We start from the raw sequence: 16120 nt of genomic DNA, 5'->3' as shown, positions 1-16120 counted from the left end.
GGAGACAGTGCTGTGTGGTGCCTTGTTGTCTCTTTTGAATTACATTCTCCTGAGACGGTGGCTGACCCTAGGCCCGTGGCGTTCATGGAGTGATTGACATGCGTGATTAGCGGACTAGTGAGAGAGAACCAGGGAAATTACTGTCAAAACAATTACATATAGGGACATCAGAACAATGACTTGAGAGCCCCCAGGGACTTAGAGACCATCCTAGCGCTGCCACGATGCCCTCTGGGACCGTAGCCAAGTCACATCATCTCTTTGTGTCTTCTTTTCTTCCCGGTAAGTTAGAACTATTGTTACTGCTCCCAATCTCAAAGTTTAAAAATAAACTTGGATAAAGAGGTGAAAACACTGAAGGTTTCGTTTTGGAAGGGGAAGGTAGTGGTCCTGGTTGAACGACCACTCTGGACGGAAGAGTCTGTAAAAGGAAACCATTTGATCTTCAGCCGACCACCTGGTCATTTAAGTTAAATTTAATTACACATATATTGGCACTAACTCTAGATGCGGAGTTCTAAGCTTGGTGCTGTGTGGTCCTCATAAGAGTTATGTACATTTATTGGAAAAAAAACACAAACCATGTATAAGTGGACCTATGCAGTTCAAACCTGTGTTGTTCAAGAATCTATGCTAAATCCTGTGTTCCAGATCTTATCCCGTGCCTGTGCCAGTTCCCATCATTAACTTGACCATTTTTATTCTGTAATTTCTGCTCAAGAGCCACAAAGCATTGTTAGAGATTGGTTCAGAATGGTGCTGTGCTTGGAGCTCCCCACTTGAGCCTAAGCTGTGGCTTGGGGTTCAGACATGTCTGGGTATTTCTGTGGAACTATGGGGCAAGTCTCCAGAAGCCTGTTTACTGGAGTGAATGAAGAGCTTCCTGAGACAGAACATGTCCTCAGGGAAAGAGTCAAACCCAGTGAGCTTGAGTCAAAAATAGAGATCAAGTCTTGAGAAGAGAGAGGTCCCTTTGCATCCAATCCTGTGTCTCCTGGCCCTTGTCTGAGTCCAGTAAGAGTGGGGAAGGGAGAAAAAGATGGAGCCTGTAGGGTAAAAGCCGAAGTATCTTTCAAATTTTTCAAGCCCTGTGTTTCTCATTCATAATGCACACTCTCAGCTTTATTAGAAAAGTCAAGCTATCAACAAAAGTGCAAGCATAGAAAACCAGACTAGAGGTGACTTTTGAAAAATAAGGAATTTATTATCCTATGAAATAAGAAGGTTCATTTATTTGTTAATTAACAAGTATGTCCCCGGGCTTCCTTCACAGCTAGTTGGTAAAGAATCTTCCTGCAATGCAGGAGACCCTGGTTCGATTCCTGGGTCAGGAAGATCCACTGGAGATAGGATAGGCTACTCACTCCAGTATTCTTGGGCTTCTCTTGTGACTCAACTGGTAAAGAATCTCTACCTGCAATGCGGGAGACCTGGGTTCGATCCCTGGGTTGGTGAGATCGCCCTGGAAAAGGGATAGGCTACCCACTTCAGTATTCTGGCCTGGAGAATTCCATGGACTGTATAGTCCATGGGGTCACAAAGAGTCAGACACAACTGAGCGATTTTCACTTTCAAGTATGTCACTAGGACCCAAGTAGATTTCTTTCTAGTCTGGCATCTTCAAACGATGGTAGTTTCTCCTGCCATCTCCCTTCAAGGCACCATCATAGCTTTAGCATTTCTTGGCATCAAATGCAGTCAAGGGCATCCAACGAACAGGAATGTTGTCTTCCACTTCTTTCCAACCTGTCTCTTTCATAATAAAGGAAGGTTAACTCTTTCTAGAGTCCTCTAGTAGGACTGAGTCCCATTGCACAGAGTTAAGACAAACACACATTGTAAACTAATTGTGGAAAGAATGATGCTGAACATAATCCACCCCACACGCCAGGATGAGAAATTACCTTCCATGAGCAGGAGGGTATAATCATCATCAAATTTTGTCAGAAAAAAAATTAGGAAAATTGGTTGTGGCTTAGATCTCAGAAGTTTCCTTCATTTTTCTTTTTCTCTACTTCAAAAATATTTGTGTATCCACTCTCCTTTATGACTTCTAAATTTTTAAATCTTCCTTCATATACTATCCTTGCTAGCAACGGAGAGGTAACCCACCTCCATTTCAGGACTTGGCCCTCTGTCTACCTGTCTTACGACCTTGCTCTTGTCCTAGCCCCTCACAGTGGTCCCTAAGCCACAAGCCAGCTCTTGTAGGCTGTTGCACCTAGCACTCCACTAGTGGGAATTACAGGAGATCCGAAGCCCCTTCTGTTGTCTTCCAAGAATCCAGATTCAAAGATGCAAGAACTTGTCTAAATCCTATCAGGTGAGGGTGGAGATGTAAGGACCATGGGCAAGCTTTTTCTTTCCTAGCAGGATCCCGTACCCAGAACTTTTCTGTCTGGCTCAGCAATGGGTGAGTGCCACATGGTATCGTCAGCTATTTGGTTTCAGACTGCTTCCATTTCAGCCTTTCCCTCCCCATGAGTACCGATCTCCTAGAGACTGGGTCCCACTCTATTTTTCCAAGCCACAACCTGCAGGAACTCTGATAATGGTTCAAACCTAAAACTTGTTTTCTTTCTTTTCTGTACTCATTCTTTTTTTTCATTGAGCAAATATTCAGTGTTGATTCTCTTGCAAGTATTGTGTTATGTGCTGGGGAAACACTCGTGAATAGTCAGAGTTACCTGCCTTCAATGGGTTTACATTTTGTTGGCGGAACTTTGTTTCTCCAACAAGGCTTGGCATGAAATTCCACATTATCTCGCAGGAACCAGAATGGAAGTAAAACTTAAAAACAAGGCCGAGTCATTAACTCTGCTGCACAACCCATGTTTTAATCCTTCACAAACAGTTACCATTAATTGTCTAAATTATTTTGATCTGACACAGCTCATAACTATCACATCTTTTCACAAAGACCATTGTTTCAGACAATTACAGTTTCCAACGGTAATAACACCATGTAGGGCAAGGCACTTGTGGTACAGTAGGCTTTATTAATAACATACCTTGTCAGCTGAACAGAGCAGGCTATAGATGGATGATTACAGCAAAAATGAAGGCTGTATCTGATACAAGTTTATGTCTCATCAGAATTGTTATACCCTATCTTTGCTCCTAGTCAGGAACCTGCCAGATCTTATTCAGCACAATGGTTTGTAGATGCATTGTGAGAGACAGAAATATTTACTGTTACCTACCTTTCTTTGGCTACACTTGCCTGAGGCTGTATAGTAAAATCAAAAAATTGTTAATGCTTTCAAAATTCACTTAGGTTTGTTATTTCCCCTTTATTTATAGTAAAAAAAATAGGTTCTCTAAAAAAGTGATACACTATATTGAAAGTAAACCTGTTTATGTATTTTCTACTAAGAGCACTTCTGCTTCAGATTGTGTCATGGGCCCTCAGTGTCTAATTTATCTTGACAGTGTCTGAAATGGAAGTCAACTGATTCAGATGGCAGGGCCTGAAATATGACTCAGAGAAGTGAAATGAGAGCATTTAAATGAAATATGAACTCCAGTCAATTTGAATGAATTCCCATAGCACCTCAAGTCCAGGAAAAAACCTGTAAGGGTTTTAATCCTCACTCGACTCATGACAAAGTGCATGACCCTAAGTGAGGCAGTTAATTAATTTCTGTGTCTTGGTGTCCCCATTTTTACAACAGGGTTAATCAGACTTGTAGTGCTCTTGCACTTGGAGTTCAGAAGAAAAGAGAATTATCCTCTTTCTGAAATATAGCTGATAATTATCAGTTATCAACAGGAATATACTGAGCCCTGTATCTGCACATCATTATGCAGCCAGAGTCTAGCAAGTACATTACACATAAATGATAAAGAAATCTTTGTTGCATGAGTGAATGAGAAAATGAACCAGTGATCCATGACCTGCTGCATGCCAGGTCCCTTGCTATGAAGACTCAAGATACATCCCTGCCTTTAAGGAACTAACCTTCTAGTGAAATGACATACACAGATTAAAAATGTACTTAACAATTCAGGTATGAAATACAAAGTGAATGTTATAACGCATTATCTTCAACCTAGAATTTCCAGATTCTTAGCTTCATTATGAATTCTTCCCTAAGGCTGACTTGCTTGAGAATGTGCCTAGATATATCACATAAAAATATTAGAGGATGTTTAATAAAAGACTTTGAAATATAGCAATATGTTTCATTAGGATAACATTCTGTAAGGAAGTAGAATTGAAATGTAAGTTCAAGGGGGGAAAAGACATAAAACTGTTTAAAAAAGAATTTGTTTATATTGTTTTTTGTATTTTTATTGAGGTATAACATCCATACAGTAACATACACAGTGTGTGCATGCTAAGTTGCTTCAGTCATGTCCGACTCTTTGTGACCCCATGGACTGTAGCCCTCCTTCTCTGTCCAAGGGATTCTCCAGGCAGGAATATTGGAGTGGGTTGCCACACCCTCCTCCAGGGGATCTACCGGACCCAGGGATTGAACCTGCAGTTCTTACATCTCCTGCATTAGCAAGCAGGTTCCTTACCACTAGTGCCACCTGGGAAGCCCAACATACACAGACTACCACCTAAATCAAAATATACGTGATGCCCTTCCCATCATCACCCTCCCCAGAGTTCACCATTATTCTGACTTCATATTCTGGGAAGTACAGTTGCTTGTTCTTGGAAGTTATGTAAGTGGAGTTACATGATATGTTCTCTTTTGTTCCAGGCTTCTGTTGTTCAACAATATATCTATATGATGCATCCATTGTTGCATACATCAGAGTTCATTCTTTTTAATTATTGCAAAACAACTATTCTCAAAGTGTGATCTGAGAATTCCTGGATGGGTTATCTGAGAGTATTCAGGGGAGTCCATGAACCAAAATTGTTTTCATAATAATTTAGCATTTTATTTATTTGCCTTTTTCAGTGCATTGATATTTTTGTTGATGGTGAAAAAGCAATGATGGTTAAAACTGCTGGTACCTTGGCATGACTGTTTTTCCTTAGATTCATATCTTTATGTTTTTTTAAATATCGTTGCCAAATCCAAGGACACAAATATTTTCCAGGATATTCTTTTCTGTAAGTTTTATGGTTTTAGGTTATACAAATAGCACTGTGATCCATTCTGAGTTAGTTTTAGCATATGGTGTGACTTCAGGGTTGATAGTCCCCTTGCTTTTTTAAAAAAATATGGATACCCAATATCCAGTTGTTACAATACTACTTTTTAGAAAGTATTCTTTCTCCCTTTCTCCACTGAATTAACTTGGCATTTTTGTCAAAATACTTCTCTCTCTATATATATATACCCACATATGCACACACATACATCTGTTTCTGACTTTGCATTCAGTGTCATTGATCTATATGTGTATCCTTTCACCAGTACTACAGTTTGGGGAAAATTGTTAGGTTAACGATGTTAAATCCTCTCATCTGTGAACATTGTAGCTCTCTCTTTTACTTAGATATACTTTAATTTCTTTTAACTATGTTTTGCAGTTTCCAATATAAAGATCTTTTGTTAGACTTATTCATAATTTTTTGGTGCTATTGTAAGTGGAATGGCTTTTAAAATTTCATTTTCCAAGTTTGCTGTTAGTATATAAAGATATATCTTTAATGTTTGCTTTTAGCAGATTCTTATATATGAACCTGTATCCTGTGACCTTGCTAAATTTACTTAGGGGTTCTAGCTACTGTTTTCTATTAATAGATTCCCTGTGATTTTTTAACATTAATAATCATTTAATTTGCAAATAGAGAAAATTTTCTTCTTTTTTTCATCTTAACACAATTGGTTTCCTTTTCTTTCCTTCTTACTATGACTGGGACCTCTAGTACAATGTTGAATAGAAGTAGTTATAATGGTATATTTGCCTTGTTCCCATTGTAAAGGAAACAATACTATCTTTCACCGTTAGTTACACTATAGATGCCATATATTCATCTGGGGAAGTTCTGTGCTATTTTTGGTTTGCTGGAAGTTTATGCTAGGAATAAATGTTGAATTTTGTCAAATGCTTTTTCTGTATATGTTGAGATAATCATCTAAGTTTCCTCCTTTTGTCTGTTACTGTAGTGAATTAACAATTGATTTTAAAATTGTAAACTAATCTTGCATTACTGGGATCAATCCTACTTAGTCTTAAAGCTTTATTCTTTTTTTTTTTTTAGTTTTTGTTTTATTATTAATTGGACAACAAGTATTCCACGATATTGTGATGGCCTCTGCCATACACCAACATGAACTGACCCCAGGCACACACATGTCCCCCTCCTACTGAACATTCCCCTCACTTCCCTCCCCATCCCATCCCTCTAGGCTGTCACAAAGAACTGGCTTTAGGTTCCCTGTATCTCATAGCAAATTCCCACTGGCCATCTATTTTACATATGGTAATGTACATTTTTCAATGCTATTCTCGCAAATCATCCCCCACCTCCTTCCCCACTGTGTCCAAAAGTCTGTTCTTTATGTCTGCATATAGGATCGTCAGTACCATCTTTCTAGATTCCATGTATATGTGTTTATATATGGTATTTGTCTTTCTCTTTCTGACTTACTTCACTCTGTGTAATAGACTCTAGGTTCATCCCCCTCATTAGAACTGACTCAAATGTGTTCCTTTTTATAGCTGAGTAATAATTTGTTGTATATATATATACTACAGCTTCTTTATCCATTCAGCTGTCCATGGAGATCTAGGTTACTTCCTTGTCCTAGCTATTGTAAAAAAGTACTGCAGTGAACATTGACGTACATGTCTTTCTCAATTATGGTTTCCTCAGGATATTTGCCCAGTAGTGGGATTGCTGGATCATATGATAGTTTTATTCCTAGTATTTTAAGGAATTTCCATGTTGGCTGTGTGAACCACTATGTTCTCCATAGTGGCTGCATCAGTTTGTACTCCCATCAACAGTACAAGAGGGTTTCCTTTTCTCCACACCCTCTCCAGCGTTTATTGTTTGTAGACTTTTTGATGGTGGCCATTGTGACTGGTGTGAGATGATACCTCATGGTAGTTTTGATTTGCATTTCTCTAATAATGAGTGATGTTAAACATCTTTTCATGTGTTTATTAGCCGTCTGTATGTTTTCTTTGGAGAAATGTCTGTTTAGGTCTTCTACCCACTTTTTGATTGGGTTGTTTTCTGGTATTGAGCTGCTTGTATATTTTGGAAGTAAATGCTTTGTCAGTTGTTTCATTTGCTATTATTTTCTCCCATTCTGAGGGTTTTCTTTTCCCCCTGATTATAGTTTCCTTTGTTGTAGAAAAGCTTTTAAGCTTAATGAGGTCCCATTTGTTTATTTTTGTTTTTATTTCCATTACTCTAGGAGGTGGGTCATAAAGGATCTTGCTGTGATTTATGTCAAAGAGTGTCTGCCTGTGTTTTCCTCCAAGATTTTTAGTTTCTGGTCTTACATTTAGAACACTGTGTTCTAATTTGAAGCTTTATTCTTTTTATATACTACTGACTTGACTTGTTAGTGTTTTCTTAAGAATCTTGCCTTTATATCCATGAAAAATTTTAGTCTGCAGTTTTTTATACCATCTTTGTCAGGTTTTGGTATTATGCTTATGTTGGTGTATTTGTTTGCTAAGACTGCCATAACAAAAAAACCACAGACTGGGTTTCTTAAACAACAGAAACTTCTTTTCTCAGACTTCTGAAGGCTAGAAGTCCAAGATCAAGTGGTGAGCAGGTTTAATTTCTCCCGAGGCCTCTCTTCCTTGGCTTGCAGATGGCTGCCTTCACATTGTGTCCTCAGATGGTCTTTTCTCTGTGCAGATGCTTGCCCCTGGTGCTGCTCCCTCTTCTTTTAGGGGCAATAGTCATATTAAATGAGAGCCTTACACTAACAGTATCACCTTAGCTTAATCACCTCTATAAAGCCCTTGTTTCCAAACATGGTTATATTCTGAGGTACTGAGGGTTGGGACTGCAACATATTAATTTTCTAGGGGACACAACTAGACCCATAATACTTGGCCTCATAAAATGAGATGAATAATGTTCTCTCCTCTCTTTTCTGAAAAACATTTGTATATTAATAACTTTGGTGTTTTCATCATTTAAATTATCTGGGCTTGGCGTTTTCTTTGAGGGAAGGCTTTCTGTAATAAATTTAGTATGTTTATTAGAGGTGGACCTATTAGATTTTCTACCTTTGTGTATATTTTGATACAGTGTGTATTTTAAGAAACTCGTCTTATTTATCTGTGTTGCTGAATTTGTTGGCATAATGGCGTTTGTAGAGTTCTCTTTTTATTCTTTTAATGTCTGTAGAATCTATGTGACAGCCTCTTTGTTTTAAACTCTTGCTTAAAAAGTTTAAATAGGCATGTCCCAGTCATGCCAATTTAATGAACTTTAGAAGAAAAAATAAAAATTTCACATGATTATTCTGGATGCTTGGCTTTTCTGTATATAATTTAGAGTTAGTTTGTCATTTTCTACAAAAAGTCTGGGATTTTGATTGAGAGTGCATTACATCTATATACTTGTTTGGGAAAGTTTCCATCTTAACAATATTAAATCTTTAGCTCCATCAATATGGTCTTCTTTCTGTTTATTTACATTTTTAAAATTTTCTCTCATGAATATATTGCAGTTTTCAGGATACAAATCTTGCACAAATTTTGTTGGATTTCTTTTTAAGTATTTTATGTTTTTGAAAATGATATTGTTATTTATATTTCAACTTTAAATTGTTAGCTGCATATATTTTTATATATTAGCATGATATCCTGTGAAACTACTAAGCCCACTTATTAATTCCATGAGGTTTTTTTGTAGATATTTTGAAATTTTTTAGTGACTATAATTGTCATCCATGAATAAAAACAGTTTTTTCTTTCCTAGTCAGTTCATATGCTTTTTTTTTCCTTCTCTTATTACACTGGCTAGATTCTTGAGTACAGTTTTGAGTAGAAGCAATGAAAGCAGATCCTTGCTTTGTTTTCAGTCTTTGGAGGGAATATGTTTACTCTTTTATCATTAATTATGATATTAGATATAAGTATTTACTAGTCTTTTATCAAGTTGAGTAACTTCCCTGGTGGCTTAGATGGCAAAGCATCTGCCTTCAATGCGGGAGACCCAGGTTTGATCCCTGGGTTGGGAGGATCTTCTGGAGAAGGAAATGGCAACCCACTCCAGTACTCTTGCCCGGAAAATCCCATGGATGGAGGAGTGTGGTAGGCTACAGTCCATGGGGTTGCAAAGAGTCAGACACAACTGAGAGACTTCACTTCACTTTATCAGGTTGAAAAAATTCCTTTTTGTTCCTAGGTTGCTGAGATTAATACATGTCTTCTTAACTTTGCGATTAAATGGGAAGAACACATAAACTGCTTCTGCATATTTATGTATGATGATTGTCTCAAGAGAAAGCACTTATGCAATTGAAGTAGTTTTTTCATAGAACCCCATTTTTAGTTAAAAGGACCAAGAACTAGGATTACTCAGATATTTAGTAGGTATTTTGTAAAAAAGAAAAATTGTTTTGAGTCTGCCACTGCAAGACTATATTTGTTGACACTGATAAAATTTGCATTTTCAAACAAAAATTAGAATTTTGGAATGTTTATATTCACTTAACATCTTCCTGGTACTTCATGATTTTCTCTTGAGACTGGTGGTGATATTAACAAATGTGACTTTTCTGCTGTAGTGAAGTGTGTCAATATTTGGAATATATATATATATATATATATATATTTAATATTTGGAATATTTTGACCAATATTTTTAGAAGCTACAATTTATCAAGTTTTGATATAGTATTAAAGAAGACTGTTTACAATTTTCTGAAAAGGCTATTAGCATAATCCTTTTCTTCTCCATTATATATCTTTTTTGAGGCTAAATTTTCTTCATATACTTCAGCCTAAAGCGACATACTGTAGCTGATTGAAAACAGAAGCAGATATTAGAATCCAGCTGTTATCTATTAAGCCAATCTTTAAAGAGATTTGCAAAATCTAAAATAATGCTACTTCTTACTAATATGTTTGTTTAGAAAATATAGTCATCATGAAAATATGTACATTAACATGTAATGGAATTATTATTGTTACTTTTTAATTGTGGTTAAAATCTAACAAAACATAAAATTTCCCATTTTAACCATTTTTAGGTTAAGTGACCTTAAGTACATTCACGTTGTTGTGCAACCATCACCACCATTCTTTTCCAGAACTTTAAAAAAATCTTCCCAAACTGAAACTCTTTGATATTAAATAAAAACTCTCCGTTTGTCTCTCCCCACCCCACTGACTATGACAATGGCCACTTTATTTTCTGTCTCTCTGAATTTGACTACTCTAGATACCTTCTGTATCAAACAATATTTTTCCTTTTGTGTCTAGATTGTCTCACTACTCTAATGTTTTTAGGATTTATCCATGTTACTGTTATTTTAAAAATAAATTAATACAAAATTTAAAGATCTCTCAGTGTTAATTTTTAATATGACAAATATTGATAGAAGCACCCAAATAGACTAAAACAATTGTGTCTTCAGTTAAGTTTTAAGAGCATAAAGGGGTCCTGAGACCAAAAAGTTTGAGAATGCACTGGGTTATTATATAATAACCAGTTAATATAATAACCACTGGTTATTGTATAACCCAGTGTATATGTGTTTGTATGTACCATTATTTAGCCATTTTACTGCTGAGGAATAGTTCATTTTTCTTCAGCTTTTGATTATTATTGACAAAGTTATGAATATTCTTGTACATACACTGTGGAGAACCTGTACACTACTTTCTCTCTTATGTCTAGAAGTGGTATTGCTGAATCTTTGCGCCTTTTTAAAATGGATGGTGGTAGATATGAAATATCTATTCTATTTAGGTCCCACTGGATGTGCATTTCCAGAATATTATGTAATAGATTTATTTTAAATGATGATATTTACAATATGTAGGATGTTTATCCTCTGCATTTGTTTAAACTTACAACAGATTTTAAATATCAGCTTAAACATGTGTGAGGGCATATGTCATTTAAATACCTTATTTTAGGAGGTAAATGAGCAAAGTGTTTTGAAGACTACTAGACAGTTTACCCTTTAGGGTTTCAGAAGAAGAGCAAGATGATTGCAGGTTGGGAGGTCTCTCTCTCTCTGTTTTTTCTCTCTTCCTTTGCTCTTTTCCTCCTTAATTTTCCTGTTATCTGACAAACATTTACTCAACAGCTGTTATATGCTGGTCACTCTGCTAGGCATTGGGGATATGGCTCTGGACAAGACAGACAAGGATTTGGCTCACAGTCTAGTGAGGAGAACAATCCACGTGAAAACAAGCAAAAACTGTGTTAAAAAAAACTGACGAAAAACTGTGTTAAATATTACATAGGAAACGAGTCTTATGATAGGGGACAGTGGTGGCATTGACTCGATGAACATGAGTTTGGGTAGGCTCCGGGAGTTGGTGATGGACAGGGAGGCCTGGCGTGCTGCGGTTCATGGGGTCGCAGAGTCGGACACGACTGAGCGACTGAACTGAACTGAACTGGCTAATATGTCGGGTAGTTACAGTGGCCTCATGTTGGAAGAGCTCACTGTGCCTAAGAGCCAAGAGAAGAGCATTCCAGGCAGAGTCTCATACATACTAAGAGCATTAACAAGGCTTTGAACAAGAAAAAGCTTGGAATATTTCCAAAATTAAAAGCAGGCCATATGATGCAACCACAGTCAGACTTTGAGTCTTTATGCAAAGAAGTTACATAGTTAATCCTTGATGATGTCTGTACACAATATCTAGTTAATATAAACTGTATAATAATGTATGATAAATAATAGATATATTTAAAAGACATAATGATGTTCATGTTTGAGAAGTGATAGAGTGAACAAGCCTCTACTTTCCTCTGAGAACAGGAGGCAAGGAAGAAAGATTTCAGGAAAAAAGAAAGCTACTCTATCTGCATCAGTACCAGCACTGCCTTCAGCTAGGCAAGAGAGTCAGAGCTTTGAGAGAAAGATTGTGTCTTGTTAACATTTGTATCTCCAGTGCCCAGCATCGTGCTTGATCTAAAATAGATGCTTAATCACAGTGTGTCATAAGGGAGGGAGAAATAGGAGCTAACTTTATTATTTAGTTCCAACCCCTGTACTGGAGTCAACTAAACAAAACTAAATAGAATACAGGGGGGAAATGCAGCGTCTATAAGAAACAATAGGTTGATGTGCTCAATGGACTTTAAAAACTGGCATATAGGTTAAGAGCATACACTGGAGTGAGAAAGATATACTACAATGAAGGCAAATTAAGGATAGGGTAAGTGTTTAGTTGGCCAGGGGAAGTCAAATTTAGAGAAAGAGATGGAGAGAGACAGACAGAGAGAATGAATGAATGAGAGTGGGAATATGATAGATTTGTGATGTCTGTGAAGCTCATTCCTAATTTGGTGCTCCTAGAGCTGGCCTTCAGTTGTTTCTTTACTGTGTTTGTTCTCTTTTTCTGATCTCATCCTGAGAGTGAAGATATAAATAGAAGAGACATATCCCTTCCAAACTGTCCCGTTTCAGAGAGAATGAGTAACCTGAGAATTGATAACTCCCTGAAATGCATACTATCTCTTAAAAAACTTAGCCGGAACTTGTGCTGAGACACAAGTATATTCTGTGTATTTATTACAATAATTATATTCACTACATAATATGCTCCTCTTAATTTTGAGGAGGAAATGAACTAATTGTTGCACTACTTGTGATTTTTCCATTTTCAACCAGGCTACTTCTGACAAGTTCATTTGTTTAGCAAAATTGGGTACCTAGTATGTGCCACTGGTCTAGGTAGCAGATATAGTAGGGGTAACTAAAGCAGGTGAAGTCTGTGACTTTATAGAGCTTTATTCTACATGGGAATGAGGTAGGAATATAATAAAAAGATAAGGGAATAAGTAGTATAATGTAATGTCACACAGTGATGGCTTTGGGGAAGAAAAATAGAAGCAAGGAAAGGAGCTCAGTTAATGTGTGACCAGTGTTGGTAGAAGCAAGGTGGAGCAAGGGTGACGGGAGAGCTCTAGCCCAGCCAAGAACCTCACTGCTCTGAGGACTCTGCTCTTCTCATCCTCACAGTTTCCAGGCTGATTTTCACTTAATGAGTGTGAATTTGTCAGGGCAAGACTTGGAGATCGAATGGTAATAATAGATGATGTAAATGCCTGGAAATAAGAGTGTCTCAAATGTCATCAGTTTCCATCTGTGCTTTCAATTTGCTGACAAACCAACAGCTGAAGTGAAAAAACACAGTACCAAGTGGTTTATTGTAATAATGAGACGGTTTGTTTGAAGGAACAGAAGATATTTGTCTAATAAATAAGATTTGAAAAATGCAACTCTCAAAGACTAAGAGCTAGTGCTAGTTAGTGTTAAACTGGTTTTGTTTATATCGGTGCCCTTGAAAAGTTTCTTACCAACCATGTCAACCAATGAAAAACTAATACCACAGCCAGTGGTTAGTTCTGTCTCCTAAGCTTACTCTTTTTTTTTTCCTAAGCTTACTCTTTTTTTTAAAAAAAGAAATAATTTTATTTATTTATGGCTGTGTTGGGTCTTCATTGCTGCATGGGCTTTTTCTATAGTGTGGTGGGCCGGGGCTACTCTCTAGTTGTGGTGCTCAGGCTTCTCATTGCCATGGGTTCTCTTGATACAGAGTACAGACTCCAGGGTGAGTGGAATTCAGTAGCTGTGGCTAGTGGGTCCAATAATTGCGGCTCCCAGGTTCTAGAGCACAGGCTCAATAGTTGTGGCACATGGGCTTAGTTGGTCCTCAGCATATGGGATCTTCCTGGATCAGGGATCAAACCTGTGTCTCCTGCATTGGCAGACAGATTCTTTACCACTGAGCCATCAGGGAAGCCCCCTAAGCTTACTCTTAGTTCATCCCAAAGCACTCTGTCCTCCCCATCTGTGCTCTCCTCTTTCCTTCCCCTCTTCTCCATTTTCGATCTAGATTTTATTACATCTCATCCAGAGCCATCACCATCTATACGCTGATAACTGTAATTTTATTCAACGTTATTTTCTCTCCTGAGCTCTATGTTAGTATATCTTATGGCTTGCTTGATTTCTCCACTTTTATGTCTTTATGTCTTGTATGTCAAAATTCTTTATGACAAAACATTATTACAGCCATGCTAATTCAGCAGTCCTTGACTCTAGGATACAAGGCCAGGCAGGAAAATACATGATTAAGGGCAATTTAAGTCCTTCCCCCATTTTAGCCACTATATTAAACCAAAACTATCAGTTGCAAAACTGATTTAGGATGCATTGAAAATTCCCCTTATGACTCTTTGGAAGTAATACTAATAAATGAAGTGGCTAAAATGTAAGTAGAAGGAGGAGGTGTGAAAAGGAGAGAATGAATGTTGCATGGACACAGTCAGATATTACTCACCAGTGCTGAACTGGATGGTAAAAAGACAGACCTCACTTTGCATAGTTCTGACATGCACGATTTCCTGTTACCATGGTTTAGTTAAATAACCCAGTCCTCCAACATCACAGTTCACATTTCAGTTACCATGGTTCAGTTCAGTCCGGTTATATAAAGTACAAATTTCGCTGCTAGCTCTTCAGTCCGCAAAGCACTACGTAAATAACAAATGCACACCATGATCAGTGACCAGTTGTGGCACTTCCTTAAGTCTTGTCAGCAATTGGTCACTCTGCATCTGTTATTCAGTTCACAGATAGTGAACTCAAGTGTGTAGTTGTGTTGTCATCTTGTCTCCCAGTGATCAATCCATGTGACATTTTACAAAAACCAAAAGAGAGAATTGGCCAATAGAGATGAAAGTACAGCAAATAACCCAAAGTGAAGTTGCTGGAAGTGAATTCTGTCACAAACATAAGAGGAATTATGGAGTAAATAGCTGACAGTGGGAATGTTGACACTGCCACCATTTGAGGGAGTCTAGATATTCTGCCAGAGAGACTTAGTAAAGTCACATCTATCAACAGAAAGAAGAAAAGTAGTTGTGACAAAAAGGATGAAGATGTCCCAGGAGTAATACAGCCAGAATTCTCACATTAAGGGAACTTTTGCAATTATTTCACAGTATGAATGTGAAAAGATAAAATGTTTAAAGTTGGTCCAAACTTAGGAAGGAGTATAGCAATTCACTAGGGCATACAAAAGATCTTTGTTCCCTATACAGTAGGTTATCAACAAGAAGAAGGCAAGCAGTGTTCAAAATACTTGGTACATTTTTAACAAATAAAATACTTTAACTCTCTATGTTACTCATGTCTTAAATTCCAATATACTAAATAAATAATAGGTTTACTATTTTTTTCTGTTCTCTTCACATTTATAACTGAGTTTTAAAAATTGACAAAAAATTTAAAGATCATGAAGCAATCATAATTTTTCCATTGATTATTTAAATCATTTTGCATAATTTCAGCTTCCATGCTCATTTTTATGGTTCTACATTGCCATACCAAATAAAGATTGCCTTCAATGATTCAAGGTAAAGTGCAAATTAAATGCTCAGAAGTGAAAAATAGAAAGTTCTTAACCATAGTCATGATCTGAAGAAAATTGAGAACCACTGACTGGAAATGATAAGCTATAGACATTAACCTCCCACTTGGATCAATTCCAAATCTATATCTCTAGCTTGGGTTTCCAAGTGTTTCTGGGTGTTCCACCTCACAAACAACACATCCAAAGCTGAACTTCCTCTTAACCCTGACACCTACCAGAAAGCCCCAGGTATCTTGATTCTCTATACTGGAGTTATCAGTCAGGATTAGTTTTGATGGCTGGCAACACAGACCTGAAATAATAGTAGTTTAAATAGATAAAAGATTTATTTTTCTATCAAAATAAAACTTCAGAATTGGGCAACCTAGGACTAACATGGCGACTCACTAGTTGCCAGGAATCCATCTTTGTCTTCTAGAATCTTTATTATGAAGTGTCTAGCTTCAAGTTACCTCATGGTCACAAACTGGCTGCCAGTGCTCCAACGATCACATTCCAGGCAGAAAGAAGAAAGGTAAAGAAAAAGTGCTGCCACCCTGCTGAGTCAGTGTACTTTAGAGAATTTTCACAAATGCTCCCTGCAAAGATATCGGCTTATGTTTGG

At 37.2% G+C, this 16120-nt stretch overlaps 1 long non-coding RNA gene across 1 annotated transcript in view; it reads left to right on the top strand.

The window, feature by feature from the left end:
- Window positions 1–206: 206 nt before the first annotated feature.
- Window positions 207–16120, top strand: part of LOC133067223 (uncharacterized) — a 74656-nt gene continuing 58742 nt past the window's right edge. Inside the window, exon 1 of the long non-coding RNA XR_009695222.1 lies at window positions 207–282. This is a non-coding gene — a long non-coding RNA (uncharacterized LOC133067223). The remainder of the gene's footprint in view (window positions 283–16120) is intronic.

This window comes from Dama dama, chromosome 12 (assembly GCF_033118175.1).
Source record: "Dama dama isolate Ldn47 chromosome 12, ASM3311817v1, whole genome shotgun sequence".
NCBI lineage: Eukaryota > Metazoa > Chordata > Mammalia > Artiodactyla > Cervidae > Dama > Dama dama.
Note: the sequence above shows the minus strand (reverse complement) of the source record. Positions and strands in the feature narration are given on the sequence as shown.